Here is a 19915-nt window from a genome sequence, read left to right as displayed (position 1 = left end):
GTGATTAGTAAGATTACAGAGTTTAATTCGATTAACTTTGATAGACGTTCATGTGATTGGAAGACACACGGTGTCTGTGTAGAGTCATCAAAGAAAATTAAAGCTATGGGGCCACGTGCATTACGGAACTATGCAGTGTCGGGTCCTGCGGAGATGGGATAATCAATACGCGGTCGCAGACTGGGATGTGTGCGTTATAATTTTCCGAAATTCAGAGGGTTAATGTGGGGATGAACTGTGTGTGGTGATTAGTTTTTAGTGCTATTAGATTCTGATCGTGTTATGGACACTCTAATATTTATAATTATTGGGTCACATTAAAATCAACGAGAAATTTAAATTTTAATTATCGTTTTTCTGAATCATAATAAAATTAATATTTCAGTAATTTCTCATAAAATTATGATTTAAAGAATAGATTTTCAGAAAAAATTTACTTAATATTTTTTTTGAAAATGCTGCACTTTCAGCTTAATTACTTTCATTGATTAACTTTTTTTTAATAATTTAGGAACAGTAAATTGATTAATTATACTTAAAAACTAAAATTTGTATATTTACATCCCTTTAAATTTTCTATGCTATTTAACTTGAAATAAATAAGTTAGTGCTGAAAAGCTTGGTATTCTGATACTGCCTGAAATAGTAATTATCATGAACGACGAGTATCGATTCGCTCTAGTTCTGAACTTGAATGGGTGTTTTTATATTACTCCATAGAAAAAACATCTTCGTTATTTTTTCCCTTCGAATTGATCCATTAATCATGCTGAAACATCTATAGATTTATTATTGGTGGTCAGATTGGGGGGGGATGTTGGGGCGTAGAATTAAAACAAACAAATGCTTTTTCTCAAACCATTTTAATGAATACAGGATAAATACATTGTACAAAGGGTTAGCAATCACTATTACGGTGTAATTTAATAATGTGTGATGCATGCTCGGATAAGTTTATCGTTTTAAAGGCCACTATTCACTATCGAGTATAATTTGACAATCCCTTTGTATACAGGGCACTTAAACTCTAACTAAATAGCTAACTCTTTATATCACTAGCCATTTTTCATTTTTTTTTTTTAGATACTGTTGATTGCAGTTCCGATGAACCGAACCGGTCATACGGATTCGGTTATTAGCGACAGGAGTATTGACATCAGAAGTTTGTGAGACTTGTTAATTGTTCTTGGACGGATCCATAAACAAAAGCAATCAATCAGTTAGGTTTATTGCGTGTCGTATCAACTTATTTGTACGACCAACTCCGTTTAGTTTACCGACTCAATCCCATAAATAAAGGTTTTTCTTGTTGACTTTATTTGGTGTGGTAATTAGGAATTGATCATACGAACAACCTGATTACTTGACCAGTGAGTTGAGTCTATGAATTGTATCTATTGTAAAAGTCCTAATAAATAGTTAGTTACTTGCACCTTTTGTATAATTGGCTGAACTACTCCCGTGACGAGACAGTTCTGGACTGTTCCCTCGGGTTCGTTTTTTTTTATTTTTAACGGATCGGACTCCCAATTTACGTATATACGTTGTTCAACTTTAATACAATAAGGTACGCAAAAAATTGTATAAGTATATTAATTATAAAAGTAACATGCAGTATTAGTTTAATACGCCGCATACACTTAATTGCAGGTGATGCCGTATTGAAAATATGTTTCTCTACTCGTTTCCTTACTTATAATAATATGTATAACCTACAATCTATAATATAATATAATATAATCAGAGGGTTTGTTTCTTATTATTAATATTATTTTTTTTTAAACAGCAATCCAAAACTTATTTTGCTTTGTGCAACTTACATAATATTAGTAAAGCAAATCACGAAGGCCTTAATTAACAATTGAGGCGGCGGCGCACGTCACCATCCCTTAAACACTAGAATAAACTTTCCATATATACAAATGTTCGGGCGGCGTGCGTCGCCGCGTACACTTGGGGCTGGGCCGCAAAAGTGCTTGCGGTCCTCTGGAAGCCGTTCCGAAACGGTTAAGTCCGACTCGACACAGAAGGACTGGCGCGAAAATGTTCCACGTGGACACAGGGACGGGCCTTGATCAGAGGCCGGGTCTGCACGGGGGACAACAGCTTCTTCAGGTCCATAGATGCCGATGTCCCGGTGGGGCTATGTGCACATGGAATCTGGAACATAACGGTTTTCGTCAAACTTTGATGAACTCTTTGGTGTACAAGTAAAATAAACAGTTCCCAAACTGCTTATACATTTCTGTTTAAAACTAGGTAGTTTTAAATTTTTCAATTTCTTCTGTATGTATATAATTAAACAATTGTGAAAGCAGCAGCCTTATATACAATTATACGAAGCTTTTTATTTATTTTGTTATTTTGTGTAAAAAGCAGTTCTAAATTCAGTCAGTCGGTTGCCAAACTTTTAAGTAATTTTGTATGTAAAAAATAGTATTAAATTCTTTTTTTTGTATACTTCTAAAGCTATATATATATATATATATATATATATATATATATATATATTGACTTAAGACAGATATCTTCTATAAAAATTAAATAGTTATATATAATATATATTTCTCAAATAAGAATAAGAAAAATGAAATTTCAATTTCCAAATTTTTCCTGAATACAGGACCTCATGATTTCTTTTATATAGAATTCAAATAGTTGGTAAACATTTTAACCAATTTTATATACAAATTAGGCAGCATTAAACGTCTTAAACTTCTCTATATAGAATTAAGGCAATTTGAACAAATTCTCTAAAGAATTTTTTTAAGGATTAGACATATTTCAGTTTTCTAAATTTTCCTGAATACGAAGTCAGTTATGAAACTTCTTAGACAATTTTATACACGAATTACACGATCCTATACTTTATAAACTCTTCATAATATAGTTAAGACCTATGAGATATTTATTAAGTAATTTTGTATTAAGTTACACTGATTCAAATCGTCCTAAATTTGTCTGTATACAATTAAAACAGTTGCAATACTTCTTAAGATGTTTAGTATAGTAATTATAAATACTTAAACCTTCTAATTTCTTTTATATACAATTCAGACAGTTGTTAAACATTTTAACAAATTTTATTTATAAATTAGACAATATTAAACGTCTTAAACTCCTCTATATGGAATTAAGGCAATTATTTAACTTCTTACAGTCTTTTGTATAAAAATTAAATAGTTTTAAACGTTTTGAATTCTTCTATGTTCTGTTTAAACAGTTGCCAAATTCCCTAAAGAATTTTTTTAAGGATTAGACATATTTCAGTTTCCTAAATTCTCCTGAATACGACTAAGACAGTTATGAAACTTCTTAGACAATTTTATAAACGAATTAAACGATCCTATACTTTATAAACTCTTCATAATATAGTTAAGACCTATGAGATATTTATTAAGTAATTTTGTATTAAGTTACACTGATTCAAATCGTCCTAAATTTGTCTGTATACAGTTAAAACAGTTGCAATACTTCTTAAGATGTTTAGTATAGTAATTATAAACACTTAAACCTTCTAATTTCTTTTATATACAATTCAGACAGTTGTTAAACATTTTAACAAATTTTATTTATAAATTAGGCAATATTAAACGTCTTAAACTCCTCTATATGGAATTAAGGCAATTATTTAACTTCTTACAGACTTTTGTATAAAAATTAAGTAGTTCTAAACTTTTTGAATCTTTCTATGTTCTTTTTAAATAGTTGACAAATTTCCTAAAGAATTCTTTTGAGAATTAGATATATTTCATTTTACTAGATTTTCTAGAATACGACTAAGACAATTACGAAACTTCTTAGACAATTTTATAGACGACATACAGGGTCGTAAACTTTATAAGCTCTTCATAATATAGTTAAGACCTATGAGAAACTTGTTAAACAATTTTGAATTAAGTTAGACAAATTCAAATCGTCCCAAATTTATCTGTATGTCACTTAAACCTCCTAATTTCTAACACATACAATTCAGGTAGTTGTTAAACATTTTAAACAATTTTATTTACAATTTAGATAATATTAAACGTCTTAAACTCCTCTATATGGAATTAAGGCACTTATTTAACTTCTTTCAGTCTTTTGTATAAAAGTTAAATAGTTATAAACTTTTTGAATCCTTCTATGTTCTGTTTAAATAGTTGCCAATTTTCCTAAATAATTTTGATCTGAATTAGACATATCTCAATTTTCTAAATTTTCCTGAATACGACTAAGACAGTTATGGAACTTCTTAGGCAATTTTATACATGAATTAAATGGTCGTAAACTTTATAAACACTTCGTAATATAGTTAAGACCTATGAGAAACTTATTAAACAATTTTGAATTAAGTTGGACAAATTCAAATCGTCCCTAATTTGTCTGTATACAATTAAAACAGTTAAAATACTTCTTAAGTAATAGAAATTAGGCAAACTTAAATCTCTCAATTTTTTATATACAATAAGGGAAGTTGGTAAACATTTTAACCTATTATATATACAAATTTTTATGATATTTTGTATAAAAATTAAAAAATTATTTAATTTACAAATTAAACAAACTTAAACTTCTTAATTTCTTATATATAAATCTAAGATAGTTGGTAAATATTTTAAGCAATTTTATATACAAATTATGCAATAAAAAACTAAACACTCTTGTATATAATTAAGGCAGTTGGAAAACTTGTTAAACAATTTTATATACACATTAAGACAGCTTTAAGCTTCTTATTTTGTAAGCAGTTAATTTTGTTGAGAATCTAATTTTGTATCAAATGAGACAGATTCAAATCGTCCTAAATTATTCCTTAAACAATTAAGTCTGTTACGACTTCTTAAGTAGTTTTGTACACAAATTAAACAGCTTTAAACCTCCTAAATTCTTCTATATTACAATTGGAATAGTTGTGAAATTTCTGAAGCAAATAGTATTAAATTTCCTAAAACTCCTGTTCAACACCTTTTTAAAACTGTTGATAAAATGAACGACATTTCGAACCACTCATAAACCCGTTGTCGACTTTTTGCCAAGACATAACGAACAAATTCCCAAGCAATAAACTGTTCGTCCGTTACACTTGACCTATGGCGATGGTGAAATGTCTGCGTCGCGACGCACGTCGAGTAGGATGCCTGTCGCCGACACAGCGAAGATGCTACGGGAATAGTTTCAGCTAATTTATATTTAGACTCGCACGGCAAAGAGTCACCCGATGTTACCGTAAATACCCGTTAAGTACACAAAGTACCTACATTCCTCACCGGAAATATTATTTTTAGGTCGGTGTTTTAACACCAAATCAATGAGTAATCGATTTATACATTGTCCAAACATTCTTTGTAAGTAATAATGCAATTTCTAAGAACATTTTAGAGTTTCACAACTAAATTGCACTTTCATCACTAATTTTAACTTTAATTATTAAGATTGTGATTCGGTCTATTTATAAATATAGCGGCGTTTTAAAAGCCATCTGGAATAAGATTAATTTATAATACTAATTCGTCGTCAAGTTATTTTCGTATTCCACTAATTTGTCCTGAAATAAAGTTTTTCATGGAAAACTAATTTATTTTTGCCATTCCCAGTAAATTGTATGATGAAACGTAAATTTTTCTGGTTGCAGCAGAAGTTAAATATAGTTTGAGCATTTTAACTGTTTTATTGTTGTTAAATTGTACCAGTTAGATTCTAACGTGCCCAAAATTCGTCCCATTAAATTTTATATTAAGACATCAACGAAACTGAAAGTAAATATTGCTTTTATCCTGCATTACAAAATGGCTAAATAAATCCAGTTATTCGTACAGTGTTTATTTTAACTACAAACGTTCTTTTATTCCTGCAAAACATTACCAGCGGTTGTTTACTATGTGTTCTTGCATTTACGCAACTGGAACCACGCACCGTTTTCCCGCTATTAATAGAGGCGAATTTCGAAATGAGAAACGGTGCGCCGCGACGCCCGTTTCACAGTCCATCTGCCTGGTCTTGTCATTGACAAGTTCGAAGCGTTACGGCGCTAAAGTATTTTTAAACAGCTATAACTTGCAGATAATTCATTTTGCTATTGATTACCATGTTCGACAGATTTATTGGTGATTTTTTATTCTTTAATATCATTTATTGGGACCTTGAATAAGTTCTCGCTGTTTTATTTTTTCAAAATAACAGTTTTATTTAATATATAAGGAACAAAAATAACACTAACCACTAAGTCCTCCCATCTTTCTGTCAGCATATGTGGAGCAACAAATTCAAAAATATTAAATAATTATTTTATTAAAAGAACGTCCCTATGGTAGATAATCAACAAAGAAACTCTTCATTTCGGCAAAAAATAGAGCAACAAAACTTTTTACAAGAGAACTTGTGAACTGGACAGATGGGCAATGAAAAACAATTTTGTTTTCCTGAATAAGGTGGTTCCAATTATTCAAATGTGATGACATTTCATGGGTAAGAAGACCAATGAATGAAAGGTATAATCCCAAGTACATTAGACCTACTGTGAAACATGGTGGAGGAGGTGTTATGGTTTGGAGATGTTTTTCTAGGCCTGCCATCGACCTGCTGGTTAATACAGACGTGATAATAGATCGATTTCTTTATTGTGACATTCTGGAGAATCATAGGCTTCCATTTGTCGAAGATAATATGAGTTTAAGGTGGACCTTCTAGCAAGATAACGATCCGAAGCACACGTCAAAGTTAGTTAATAAATGGTTCGCTACACAGAAAGTGCGTGTAATGTCTTGGCCAGCACAAACCCCAGACCTCAATCCAATTGAAAACCTTTGTGATGTAATTGACCGAAGAATCCGTACAAAAAGACTGTCAAGTTTGAATGAACAACATGGAAAGAAATATGGAACATAATATAATATATTGAAAAGCTACTGGAATTAATAAAAAAATGGTGTTTAGAAGTGATTAAAAATAATAGATATGCTACTAGATACTAAATAAAGAAAAATAAAGCTAAAGCTAAATGTAAGGTTGTTTTATTTAATAGTTACTCTACTTTTAATACTTGATTTTTGTTCAAATTAAATGTGAATTCCTCGTTGGAAAAACCATACACCTTTTGAGGCTATCCAAGAATCTATTCATTCCTTAATATCTTCGTAAGAATGGAAGTACTGATCAGCTAGTTCATGCGTCATCGAAGGGAATAGATGATTTTTCATCGCCAGACACAATACGGTGCATGAAACGTTTCCTTCCTGCCGTTGAAGCAGTAGTTCACACGTAAGATAAGGCTGTTCGACATCTCTCAGCTTCAACTAATGACCCAATGACCTTCTAACACTTTTAAACATTTTGAAACTGTTGACTGACTTTGGTCTTGGTCAAGTAATTCCTCCAATTATTTGTCTTGAAATTTTTTCGGTGCACTAGAACATACTTTATCCTCAAATTCAAAATCATTATTTTTGAAGCTCGGAAACCAATTTCTGCATGTTGTATCCAAAAGAGCATTGTTACAGCAAGAATTCTGTGTGTTTCAGCTGCAGATTTCTTTTGAATAAAGTAGAGCAATAAAGTTCCCCAGAAATACACTTTATTTGGCAAAAAAGTAGACATTTTCACTAATAAAAAATTACTTTGTTTACACTAAATTAAACTAGCATGCATTGAAATTTAAGATTAGATGCAGTACTTCCTTGCAGATGCATTTCCATTCGAAATTCCATGCACGAAGTACTGCTACTGTCGTTTTAGAAGAAACAGCGAGAACTTATTCAAGTTCCAATACTAATGAAATTTTCTACAAGGACCGTTCAACTTTTGTTGAATACTTAAAATTCAAAAACTTGAGTTATAAAGGATTGAGTATTTTTAAAAATTGACCTAGATTTGGGTTCTGATTAATAGTCTTGTCAAGTGGGATAAGTGATAAAAATAAATATTTATATATTTTTACCGTCATTTTATTTTAAAAGTTGGATATTAATGTGAGATTACAACAGCAAATGAATAAAATTATTATTATGAAATACCAGTGAAATTACTTTTAGGTAATTTATTAATAGTAGGTTCAAGGTAAAAGAAATGGAAGAGAGCGTCAAAAAATGCGGAACTGGAACGTCGTCGGCAAGTGGTCAATGCGTTAGCATCTGGCAACGGTCGGGGTTGGCTCTAGCAGTGTAAACAGTGCACACACGGACACACACGCCGAAACGCAAAAACGCATGCACCCCAGTTGGCTCCCGGTGCGGCGGGTTGTTCCCGTGCCAACTGGAATGAACACAAAACGTTTCCCCGATTGCGCCGTCAATGGACACGCACATTGGCATCTTTATTAGACGTCGGGACGCTGTCGAGAGGTGTCCATGAGGGCCAGCCGCAACCTTGGCTTCGTTGCGGGCGCGGAGCGCGCTCACCACGACGCACGCCAAAAATCGTTTTTACGACGTGCACACGTGGCACCGACACGCTGGGGCCAAACGTGATCGCGTATGCTCTGTGCCGTATGCACATTGGTTGTTGGCAAACCGACCGTGGGATCTTTTGGTTTTGCTTGTGTTGGCCACGCAACCATATCGCCCGTCAAAACAAATCCCGATCATCTATCGATCTCAATAACAATATTTTTATTTACCTTCCGGACGTTACTCCCAAAGTTACACACTTTCTAAAAATTTTACATCATATAACTGATACTATCACTAATTAAAATGTTATACAATACAATTAACAGTTTCCAAATTTCTGACTTCAATTCAAACTACTGTTCTATATTCCACAAGACAATTATGATAGTTCTTTAACATTTTCTTTTTCAATATAAGCACTTCCAAACTCCTTAATCTCGTGTCTGTACAATGAAGATAATCGTGATACTTCTTAAGCCACAGTCTACAACCTATCTAAAATCTTATCTGCACAATTAAGACAGTTGCAAAACTTCATAATCCTGTGAACAATTTAGGCTATATGAAACTTCCCAAACTCTTCTCTATCCTATAAGAAAGTTACGAAACTCAATATTTTCTCTATGTAATTAAAACACTCGTGGAACTTTCTAACAAATTTTTTATACAGTTTATGCAGTTTCAAATTCCACAAACTGTTCTATATTATATAAAACATTTACGAAACTTTTCTAACAATTTTTATACAATTTAGACATTTTCATGCTTCACAATATCGAGTCTATACAATTAAGACAGTTATAAAACTTCATAAGCCATTTTATGAATAGTTTAGACAGTTATAATCTCCTCAATCTTTTTCTCTATGTACTTAAAACATTCGTGGAAATTCCTAAGTAATTTTTTATATAATGCATGGAGTTTCAAATTCTCCAAACTGTTCTATATTTTATAAAACAGTTATGAAACTTTTCTAACAATTCTTATACAATTTAGACATTTTTATGTTTCCCAATCTCGTGTCTATACAATTAAGACAGTTATAAAACTTTATAAGCAATTTTATGAATAATTTAGACGGTTACAAATTCCTCAATCTTTTCTTTATGTAATTAAACATTCGTGGAACTTTCTAAGTAATTTTTTATATAATGCATGGAGTTTTAAATTCTCCAAACTGTTCTATATTTTATAAAACAGTTATGAAACTTTTCTAACAATTCTTATACTATTTAGACATTTTCATGCTTCCCAATGTCGTGTCTATACAATTAGGACAGTTATAAAACTTCATGAGCCATTTTATGAATAGTTTAGACAGTTATAATCTCCTCAATCTTTTCTCTATGTAATTAAAACATTCGTGGAAATTCCTAAGTAATTTTTTATATAATGCATGGAGTTTCAAATTCTCCAAACTGTTCTATATTTTATAAAACAGTTATGAAACTTTTCTAACAATTCTTATACAATTTAGACATTTTTATGCTTCCCAATCTCGTGTCTATACAATTAAGACAGTTATAAAACTTTATAAGCAATTTTATGAATAATTTAGACGGTTATAAATTCCTCAATCTTTTCTCTATGTAATTAAACATTCGTGGAACTTTCTAAGTAATTTTTTATATAATGCATGGAGTTTTAAATTCTCCAAACTGTTCTATATTTTATAAAACAGTTATGAAACTTTTCTAACAATTCTTATACTATTTAGACATTTTCATGCTTCCCAATGTCGTGTCTATACAATTAGGACAGTTATAAAACTTCATGAGCCATTTTATGAATAGTTTAGACAGTTATAATCTCCTCAATCTTTTCTCTATGTAATTAAAACATTCGTGGAAATTCCTAAGTAATTTTTTATATAATGCATGGAGTTTCAAATTCTCCAAACTGTTCTATATTTTATAAAACAGTTACGAAACTTTTCTAACAATTCTTATACAATTTAGATATTTTTATGGTTCCCAATCTCGTGTCTATACAATTAAGACAGTTATAAAACTTTATAAGCAATTTTATGAATAATTTAGACGGTTATAAATTCCTCAATCTTTTCTCTATGTAATTAAACATTCGTGGAACTTTCTAAGTAATTTTTTATATAATGCATGGAGTTTTAAATTCTCCAAACTGTTCTATATTTTATAAAACAGTTATGAAACTTTTCTAACAATTCTTATACTATTTAGACATTTTCATGCTTCCCAATGTCGTGTCTATACAATTAGGACAGTTATAAAACTTCATGAGCCATTTTATGAATAGTTTAGACAGTTATAATCTCCTCAATCTTTTCTCTATGTAATTAAAACATTCGTGGAAATTCCTAAGTAATTTTTTATATAATGCATGGAGTTTCAAATTCTCCAAACTGTTCTATATTTTATAAAACAGTTACGAAACTTTTCTAACAATTCTTATACAATTTAGATATTTTTATGGTTCCCAATCTCGTGTCTATACAATTAAGACAGTTATAAAACTTTATAAGCAATTTTATGAATAATTTAGACGGTTATAAATTCCTCAATCTTTTCTCTATGTAATTAAAACATTCGTGGAACTTCCTAAGTAATTTTTTATACAATTCACGGAGTTTCAAATTCCCCAAACTGTTCTATATTTTATAAAACAGTTACGAAACTTTTCTAACAATTCTTATACAATTTAGATATTTTCATACATCCCAATGTCGTGTCTATACAATTAAGACAGTTATAACACTTTATAAGCAATTTTATGAATAATTTAGACGGTTATAAACTCCTTAATCTTTTCTCTATGTAATTAAAACATTCGTGGAACTTTCTAAGTAATTTTTTATACAATTCACAGAGTTTCAAATTCCCCAAACTGTTCTATATTTTATAAAACAGTTACGAAACTTTTCTATCAATTTGTATACAATGTAGACATTTTCATGCTTTCCAATCTCTTGTTTATATAATTAATCGTGAATTTTCTTAAACCATTCTCTATACATTTTACATTGTTTAAAACTATCTAAAGTTTCAAATTCCCCAAACTGTTCTATATTTTATAAAACAGTTACGAAAATGTTTTAACAATTCTTATACAATTTAGACATTTTCATGTTTCCCAATGTCGTGGCGTTATAAAACTTCATAAGCCATTTTATGAATAGTTTAGACAGTTATAAACTCCTCAACCTTTTCTCTATGTAATTAAAACATTCGTGGAACTTCCTAAGTAATTTTTTATACAATTTATGCAGTTTCAAATTCCTCAAACTGTTCTACATTTTATAAAACAATTATGAAATTTTTTTAACAATTTAGACATTTTCATGCTTTCCAATTTCGTGTCTATACAATTAAGATTTTTATAAAACTTTATATATAAGCCATTTTATGAATAATTTAGACAGTTATAAACTCCTCAATATTTTCTCTATGTAACTGAAACATTCGTGGAACTTCCTAAGTAATTTTTTACTCAATTCATGGAGTTTCAAATTCCCCAAACTGTTCTATATTTTATAAAACAGTTACGAAACTTTTCTATCAATTTGTATACAATGTAGACATTTTCATGCTTCCCAATCTCTTGTTTGTATAATTAATCGTGAATTTTCTTAAACCATTCTCTATACATTTGACATTGTTTAAAACTGTCTAAAGTCTCCTTTAGACATTCGGAAGACCTCTCAAGTAATTTTATATACAATTAGAACATTGTTTTATTGTTGCTATTTTGTATATAATTTAGACAATTTCAAACATATTAAATTATTCTTTATGTAATTAGATAGGCATCAAAATTCCTAATATAACTTCGTATACAGTTTAGATAGTTTAGAACTTTTAAAACTCTAGATATTTCTCTAAAACTTCAGAAGTTCAACAGTATAAAATTTAAATAGATTCAAACTTCGTCTCTCGTATAAGACAGTTGAGTGTGGTTTATTATATTAATTTTTTACACAAACTACAAAGTTTCAAACATAACTTCAAGTGGGAAAATATTTTGATACGACGTGGCCGGAAATTAATAAATTCGAAAACCGAAAACATTGAAATTCATATTCCACTTGAACTTGAAGCACGAACGTGACAAGTAAAATTCATAAATCAACAAACGAGAACACAATACGTAGATTGAAAAACAGGCGGATTTAATGCGAATTTTCTGTCCGTATTGAAACAGCGACGAAAATCGAATAAGATCACAATGTAACGCCGGTTTCGAGTAAACGATATGATTGACGAGACAGTAATTATGTTTCAATCAGCGGTGGAGAGTTTTTTTTTGCTAGTGCGAGAATTTCAATCAAATGTCAGTCCAACTAAAAATAAATGACGAATCGTTGTGGTACAGGGTCGTCAAAACATTTAAAATTACACGTTTGGTATTTTTGGAGTTACAGCTGTTCGCAGTCCGTTAAGTACGCTAAGTCGCAGATTGTCCTGAAAGTTTTTCGGCGAGTGCTCACCTTTCCACCGATGGGTCAGGCGGGATGGTGTTCTTTATCTCGTTGAGGATACGGTTTTGTTTTAGTAGGTGAGGCCTGATCGGTTATTTTTATCTGCCCGTTCAAATTTAGTTACTGTTACCAACTGATGTTGCCTTGTTTGAATAGTTGTTTACCGGGGAGATCTAAATCGAATTTATCAACCGCATTTTGACGTCACCGCATTTTTTTGTCCTTTGTGACAATCCGCGGTTTTTGCGTTTTCTCCGAATGCAGCGATCGATTGTTTTCGGTTGCACCAAAGGCGTATATGCACAAATTTCGCCTGCCACCAGATACATGCAATTTGGTTTATTAGTTTGCCGTTCCGGAAGCGGTAAATTGATTAAAACTACTCCAAAGTTTTAACTCCGTCTCATATTCGCTCACCGGTTTATCGATTTCGAATGTCTTTTGAAATTAAAATTGTATGTAAATGTTTTTCCAATTTAATGCCACCTGGGCACATAATTCCTGCAAAACTGCCACGACATTATCAAGCGATTTAATGGCTCAATAACTGAACTGAAATGTTCTTGGATTAGACAACCAACAATACACTTCTTCAGGTTATTCCCCTAATTTATTGTGTTTATACTAATAGTAAAAAAAATGCAACACCCAACCATAAAATTTGGAATACATGTGGTTTCTACTGAAAAAAGGAATAATTAAAAGTCAATCAGAAAACATATCGTCAGTTTTTTGTTCTTTTTTCTTCATATCTTTAAGGTATCTCAAACAAGCGTGTACTTAGTTTTTGTCCCGATTTGTTTTGTTTAGTAATTTATACTAAACGTACTAGTACGAAGAAATAATTTTAGCTAATTAAGCGAGTTTGATAGAGATAGAATAGTGGGCCTGGATGAAGCATAAATTTCGTTTCTAGATATAGAGTGGCATTTGAACAGAAATGTAGGTTTTGTAACACGATGTTGGCAGTCATGGAGTGAAGTGGGCAGGAGAGGTAGAGCAAGAGGTTCCGTAAGACCCAGAGCTACCACAGAGCCACCAGATCGTCGTCTTATATTATTGGACCTAAGGAACAGAATGAGTTCAACGCGGATAATTGCTGATGAATTTTTTGCCGATGAAGGTAGGCCAATTGGTATTCGTTCCGTTTACCTTCATATAAGGTCCTTTGGCCTATGAATTTATCGTCCTTTTTTGGACTTACTTCTACCAGCAAATCACAGGCACCAACGTAGTGACTGATGTATGGAACGTCAACAGTGGAATGAGGAATGGCAACACATTGTGTTTAGTGATGAATCATGCTTTTGCTTGTTCATGCACGATGGTCATGTATTAGTAAGACGGCGACATGGAGAAAAACGTGATCCTCTCTTTGCTGTGGAGAGTCATATTCTTAAGACTATGAGTTTAATGGTATGGGGTGCTATTGCTTAAGGTAGCAGGTCACCTTCAGTTTTCATTAGTGGCAATATGACGTCCTAGTGGTATGTGGATGACGTTTTGGAACCTTATTTTCATCCCTACATAAGAAAAGATCTCAGACTAATTTTTCGGCAGGATAATGTCCACTCACATATTGCCAGGAATACATTAAACTTCCTAGAAGTGTCCCATGTCTTAATAAACTAAGACGTCAGATTCAGTTCGTGTGGGATGAGATACCACTAGAAAATGTCGATAATCTCATTAGATCTATGTCTCGACGTGTTAATGAGTGTCTTAATCAAAGAGGGGGTCCTACCCATTATTAGCTTTTGACAATTTATGTCAAGATTTTTTTAATTTTTTAATTAATTATTATTCTGTAATAATACTCAAATTTCGATTACATTAATATACTAACTATAAAAACACACCCAGAATGCATTCAAATATTTTCATAAAATTTGGAATACAAGTGGGTACCATAAGAAATGATTAAAATTTGAAGTCAATCGGAAAAAGCATTGTCTGTTTTTTATCCATTTTTCTTCATATCTTTAAGGTATCTCAAACAAGCGTTGTACTTATTTTTGGTCACAATTTGTTTTATTTAGTAATTTATACTAAACATTTAACATGCCTAAAGTACGAAGAAGAAATAGATTTAGCCAATTAAGCGAGTTTGATAATTTGACTAATTTTTCAGCAGAATAATGTCCATTCACATATTGCCAGAAATACATTAAACTTCCTAGAAGCCTCCCATGCGAATTTACTGCCTTGGCCACCTAAATCTTCAGACCTTTCCCCAATCGAACTTGTGTGGGATATAATGGGGCAAAGCTTAAGGAATTTACAGCGCCCTCCACGGATTCTTAATGAACTAAGACGTCAGATTCAGTTCGTGTGGGATGAGATACTATAAAAAAATGTCAATAATTTCATTAAATTGATGCCACGACACGTCATTTCTCTAAAAAAAAAAAATGAATAAATCAATTATCTTTAGGTGTTGCATTTTTATTGCACGCAGTGTATTTGACGAAAGCTTTCGCTTTTAAGCCGAGACGGTGGCGCAAGAAACAGTTGCCGGAGCCGCCCGGAAGTCGTTTGAGCGAAATCATTGACAAACAACGTGGAACGTCGAAGTGGTTTTTATTGTTTTGTAAATTTACACCGCACTGTGCCGCACTATCCCGTCCTAAAATAAAAACCCGACGTATTCTTTGACCCATTTCTTTGCGGGAACTTTATCGCCTCGCCGGGATTGTCCGTCCGGGCATAATTTATTTAGCCGCCGCGTATGAGTCACCGACACGTTGGCCGCAGATATTATTCCCGTCTACCTGTATAATTCGTTAATAATTTTTCCAACGGGACAATATTCTCCATGACTGTAACTCTTCCACGTGTTATGCTTCGGTTAATAGAACGTTTTAAAGTGATATATCGTCCGGGTTTGGCCCCGGTGATTTTTGTACTTCTGGCTGCTTTAAATAACAATGGGGAGTTATGAATACGGATGATGGATGGTCTTATGTGTGTATGTTCCGGGGGAAAATAAAATCTCGGAACGGAGCACTAATTTTATGTGGTTTTATGGATGCACTCCACCAAATCTGGCTGCGGCAGTGTTTTTAAATCAATATTAAGAATCTGCTACCGAAAATCCTTCTTAATAAACAATATGAAACTTGCTTTATATTTTATTAGTTAGTTACATTACCATTATATATGGATAATAAAAATAAACAAGAATGTTGTTTATTTATATCTGACGAATAAAAATAAACTATATGATTTAATTATCAAACATCAAACAGTTAATAAAAATGTTTTAGTTTATTTTTAAAATATTTTATTTTAAAACTGTAATTAAATTTAATTTTGCTCTAATTAGAGATATTTTCTTTGATCTCTTAGCTGAACTATTATCAAGATTTTACAAAAATAAAACAATTTAAAAAAATATGTAAATAGATTAAGGTTTATTCGATTTAAATAATGATAAAAACAGAATAAATTTTGTTGATTGATATTGAATTGATTCAAAAATAGTGTGGTTAAACTGAAAGTAGGATATCCTCATACAATTTGTTTTTATTCCTAAAATCAAAGCCGTATATAAAAATTGAAGAAATCATATTAGAAAAATATTTTATAGCAACTCTAATTATACCACTTGATTAAGCACGTTCTGAAATGGGAATACACCAAATTTCATAAAAAATGTACATATTTATAATTCTGTGAAAAAGTTGAAAATCAATATTCTTCTTATAAATAAATTTGTTTTTAATCTATAGAACTGTCCAAAATAGAACAAATTATCTGTCTAAAATAGCTCAAATTCTATTTTTCAATAATATCAGAATATTGTATTAATAACGTTTTTTTTTCTACTCAAAATCAAAACACATTAGATATGTTTTAAGGTATGAAAATTGAGAAATAAAATTAATAAATTTTTTATAACAAATCTAACTACATCACTTGATTAAACACCTCCTGAAATGAGTATATACTAAATTTCATAATGTGATAATAATGTATATTTATAATTGTGAGGAAAAAAATTAAAAATTATATTCTTATGAAATTGTTCTATTAATTAAGTAATCTATGGAACTGTCTAAAGTAGCACAAATTATCTTATTTTTCAATAATATTAGAATATTGTATTAATAATACCATATTAATTATACTATACTTAACTAATATTCTTAAACCTCAAATTTTCATAAATCTTAAAAGAATTTGTATTTCTTACAGATTTATTTTTTTTTGTAATTGAAAAGTATGAAAATGTATACTTATAGACAAAATTACACGTTTTTTTACACAAAATCAAACCCATTGGATAAGTTTTAAGGTATAAAAATTGAAAAATCAAATTAGCAAATTTTTTATAACAAATCTAACTACACCACTTGATTAAGCACCTTAAGTAATCTATGGAACTGTCTAAAGTGGCACAATTTATCTTATTTTTCAATAATATTGGAATATTGTATTAATAATACCATATTAATTATACTGTACTTAAACTAAAATTCGTAGAAGAATTTGTATTCTTTGACAGATTTTTTTTTTAATTGTAATGTATGAAAATATATACTTATAGACAAAATAACATGTTTTTTTACCCAAAATCAAAACCCATTGGATAAGTGTAAAGGTATGAAAATTGAAGAATCAAATTAGCAAATTTTTTATAGCAAATCTAATTTCACCACTTGATTAACCACCTTCTGCATATTTATAATTAGAATTATTGAAAAAAATTAAAAATCATATACTTAAAATTTATTTTATTAATTAACTTTTTTAATTTTTTTTTAATTGTAAAATTTAACTACACCACTTAATTAAGAACTCCCTGATATGAGTATATACTAAATTTCATAAATATATAGTTTTTATTTTTTTCCGAATTAAGTAATCTGTAGAACAGTCCAAAATAATACAAATAATCATATTTCTCAATATATAGTACATATTATACTATACTTAACTCTTAAATTCAAATTTTTGTAAATTCGTATTATAATTAACGAATTGTGTGCAGAAATAACTAAAGAACAATTGAGAAAATTACGAAAAATATGTAATGTAAATCCATTGAATTTCACGATGAATTGGTAGAAGTAAATAAAATTTGGTTAATAAATATTTTAGTATAGTATTATTAGTATAATATTTTAATATTCTTAAAAAATTGAATAACATTTGCTATTTTGGATAGACAAGCTATATGACTAGAAAAATAAATTCATAAGAATATAATTTTTAATTTTTTCAAAAAATTATGAATATGCACAATTTTTTTTATGAAATTTAGTATAGCCCACTTCAAAAGGTGCTTAACAGTGGTGTAATTAGATTGACTAAAAAGAATTTGTTAGGTTAAGTGTTCGTGCCTAAAAATTTTTCTGTAGCTTTTGGTTTTGGGCCAAAACTTTTGTCTATGAGTACATATTTTCATGCTTTACAAATGAAATAAAAGTCAGTCAATATCAAACAAAAAATATAAATTATAAAGGGGTGTCCTGCTTTCAAATGTATATCAATTCAATATGACATTATCTTTTCACTGACTTGTTATTTTTACATAAAATCGTAATATTTATAATCTTTGTTTCTATTAAATATATTTATTAATAAGTTAAACTAAGGTACTTAACTAAGTTAATAAATTTTATAAACAAGTGTAAGGAATCGCTGCTAATAATAAAACCTGAATAATCCGCAGTGAAAAACAATAATTTTAATCCGCGTGTAAAGATGATGAGCACTTTACTTCAGTCTCTTAAAACATGGTAACCATCCACAACATGTTTTCAACCCGTTTATAATTAGATTTGTCGTTTAGTACATGTCGTGGAGCTTCACCGCTTTCATTATTATCATATTATTAGATTAGAAACTCCTCATCACATCACGTTGTTAATTGTGATGAAAAAATTAGTTATTTACATTGGTAGTCGGAGGACCTTTCCTGCGGACTTTTATATGATATCTTGGCCAGTTCGAAAGATAGAAATCTGAACCGAGATAGATCAATACTGCGAAACTCAAGTACACACTCTTATCTATGCCTGTGCGGTTAGAAAAAACTATTTCGCAACGGGACGCGGCCAATTTGAAACAGGTGCGAGAATTGACAGGCACCAAATAAATATCTGGATGAGTGATTTACGTTTAAACGTCATATGTTCGCCAGCATTTTGTTTTGTCATTGCAACACGTAATTTATTGAGGGGGAGCTTTCGAAAACAATTTATTTTTAAATGTGCATATTTTGTATTGTACGGGGCGATAAAGGATAAAAGAGCCACAGGATAATTTCGTCTTTAGCACATTTGACGTGGTGGTATTTTTAGCGGATTTCTTATGTAAAATAGAAATGTCGCGCTACCAAAATAAACAGGTACGTTTCCTACCATTAAATGTGAGAACAGTGGAACGTAAACATGCCCACGAATCTATTTCGAAAACTGATGACATAACAGCAAAATAAAAAATAAAAACCAACAAAATAAAAAAAATAATAATAAAATAAAACGTGTTGTTTAGGTGGTGAAAAATTGGGGGGATGCACTCACCGGGTTCGTAACAGCTTCCATCCCTTCGGCAAATGGTCAGTCAAGGTCCCATCCTTATCGACTAGGGGTTACTTGTAAAGCGGTGAGTTACATTACTAAGTAGTTAACCATTATTATTATTATTATTATTATTTATTTTGGTTGCTGGCAGTACAGCGTGGCTGAGCCCGGAGGCCCGCGTGCTGAACTGAGGATGCAACGTCGCCTGGACGCCATCCAAGCCGTTCCCCCCGCGGCGTCGCCGTCCCCACGCTCCCCCCCTTTTGGTCGTTCCCCGTTATTCCTCTGCAGTGGCGGGCCGCGCGCGCCCGCCGACATGCATGTATACGTGGGGGCCCCCCGTTGTTTATGTGCACGAGGATGCAAGGATGCGAATGCCGAATAATCCATCTCCGATTGTGCTGGTTATGGGACGGTTTCGGGCTTCCCAACAACATTGTTGTCATTTTTAATTGACTTAAGGTTGTTAATGCATTCCTGATGTCATACTGTGATATGAAGAGGAGCAATTTTAATAGTTAAATTATATTAAACCTATTCACACATCACTAATTTAATGACTTTCT

The 19915-nt window shown here is 31.1% G+C and overlaps 1 long non-coding RNA gene across 1 annotated transcript; it reads right to left on the bottom strand.

Moving 5' to 3' along the window:
• Nucleotides 1–844: 844 nt before the first annotated feature.
• Nucleotides 845–19548, bottom strand: LOC109603503 (uncharacterized). The gene is made up of 2 exons (XR_002191817.2): nucleotides 19350–19548; nucleotides 845–2160 (listed from the first exon to the last, which is right to left on the bottom strand). It is a non-coding gene; the product is annotated as an uncharacterized LOC109603503 (long non-coding RNA).
• Nucleotides 19549–19915: the final 367 nt, after the last annotated feature.

Source organism: Aethina tumida, chromosome 4 (assembly GCF_024364675.1).
Source record: "Aethina tumida isolate Nest 87 chromosome 4, icAetTumi1.1, whole genome shotgun sequence".
Taxonomy (NCBI): domain Eukaryota; kingdom Metazoa; phylum Arthropoda; class Insecta; order Coleoptera; family Nitidulidae; genus Aethina; species Aethina tumida.
The sequence above is the reverse complement of the archived record's forward strand: the minus strand, read 5'-3'. Positions and strand labels throughout refer to the sequence as shown.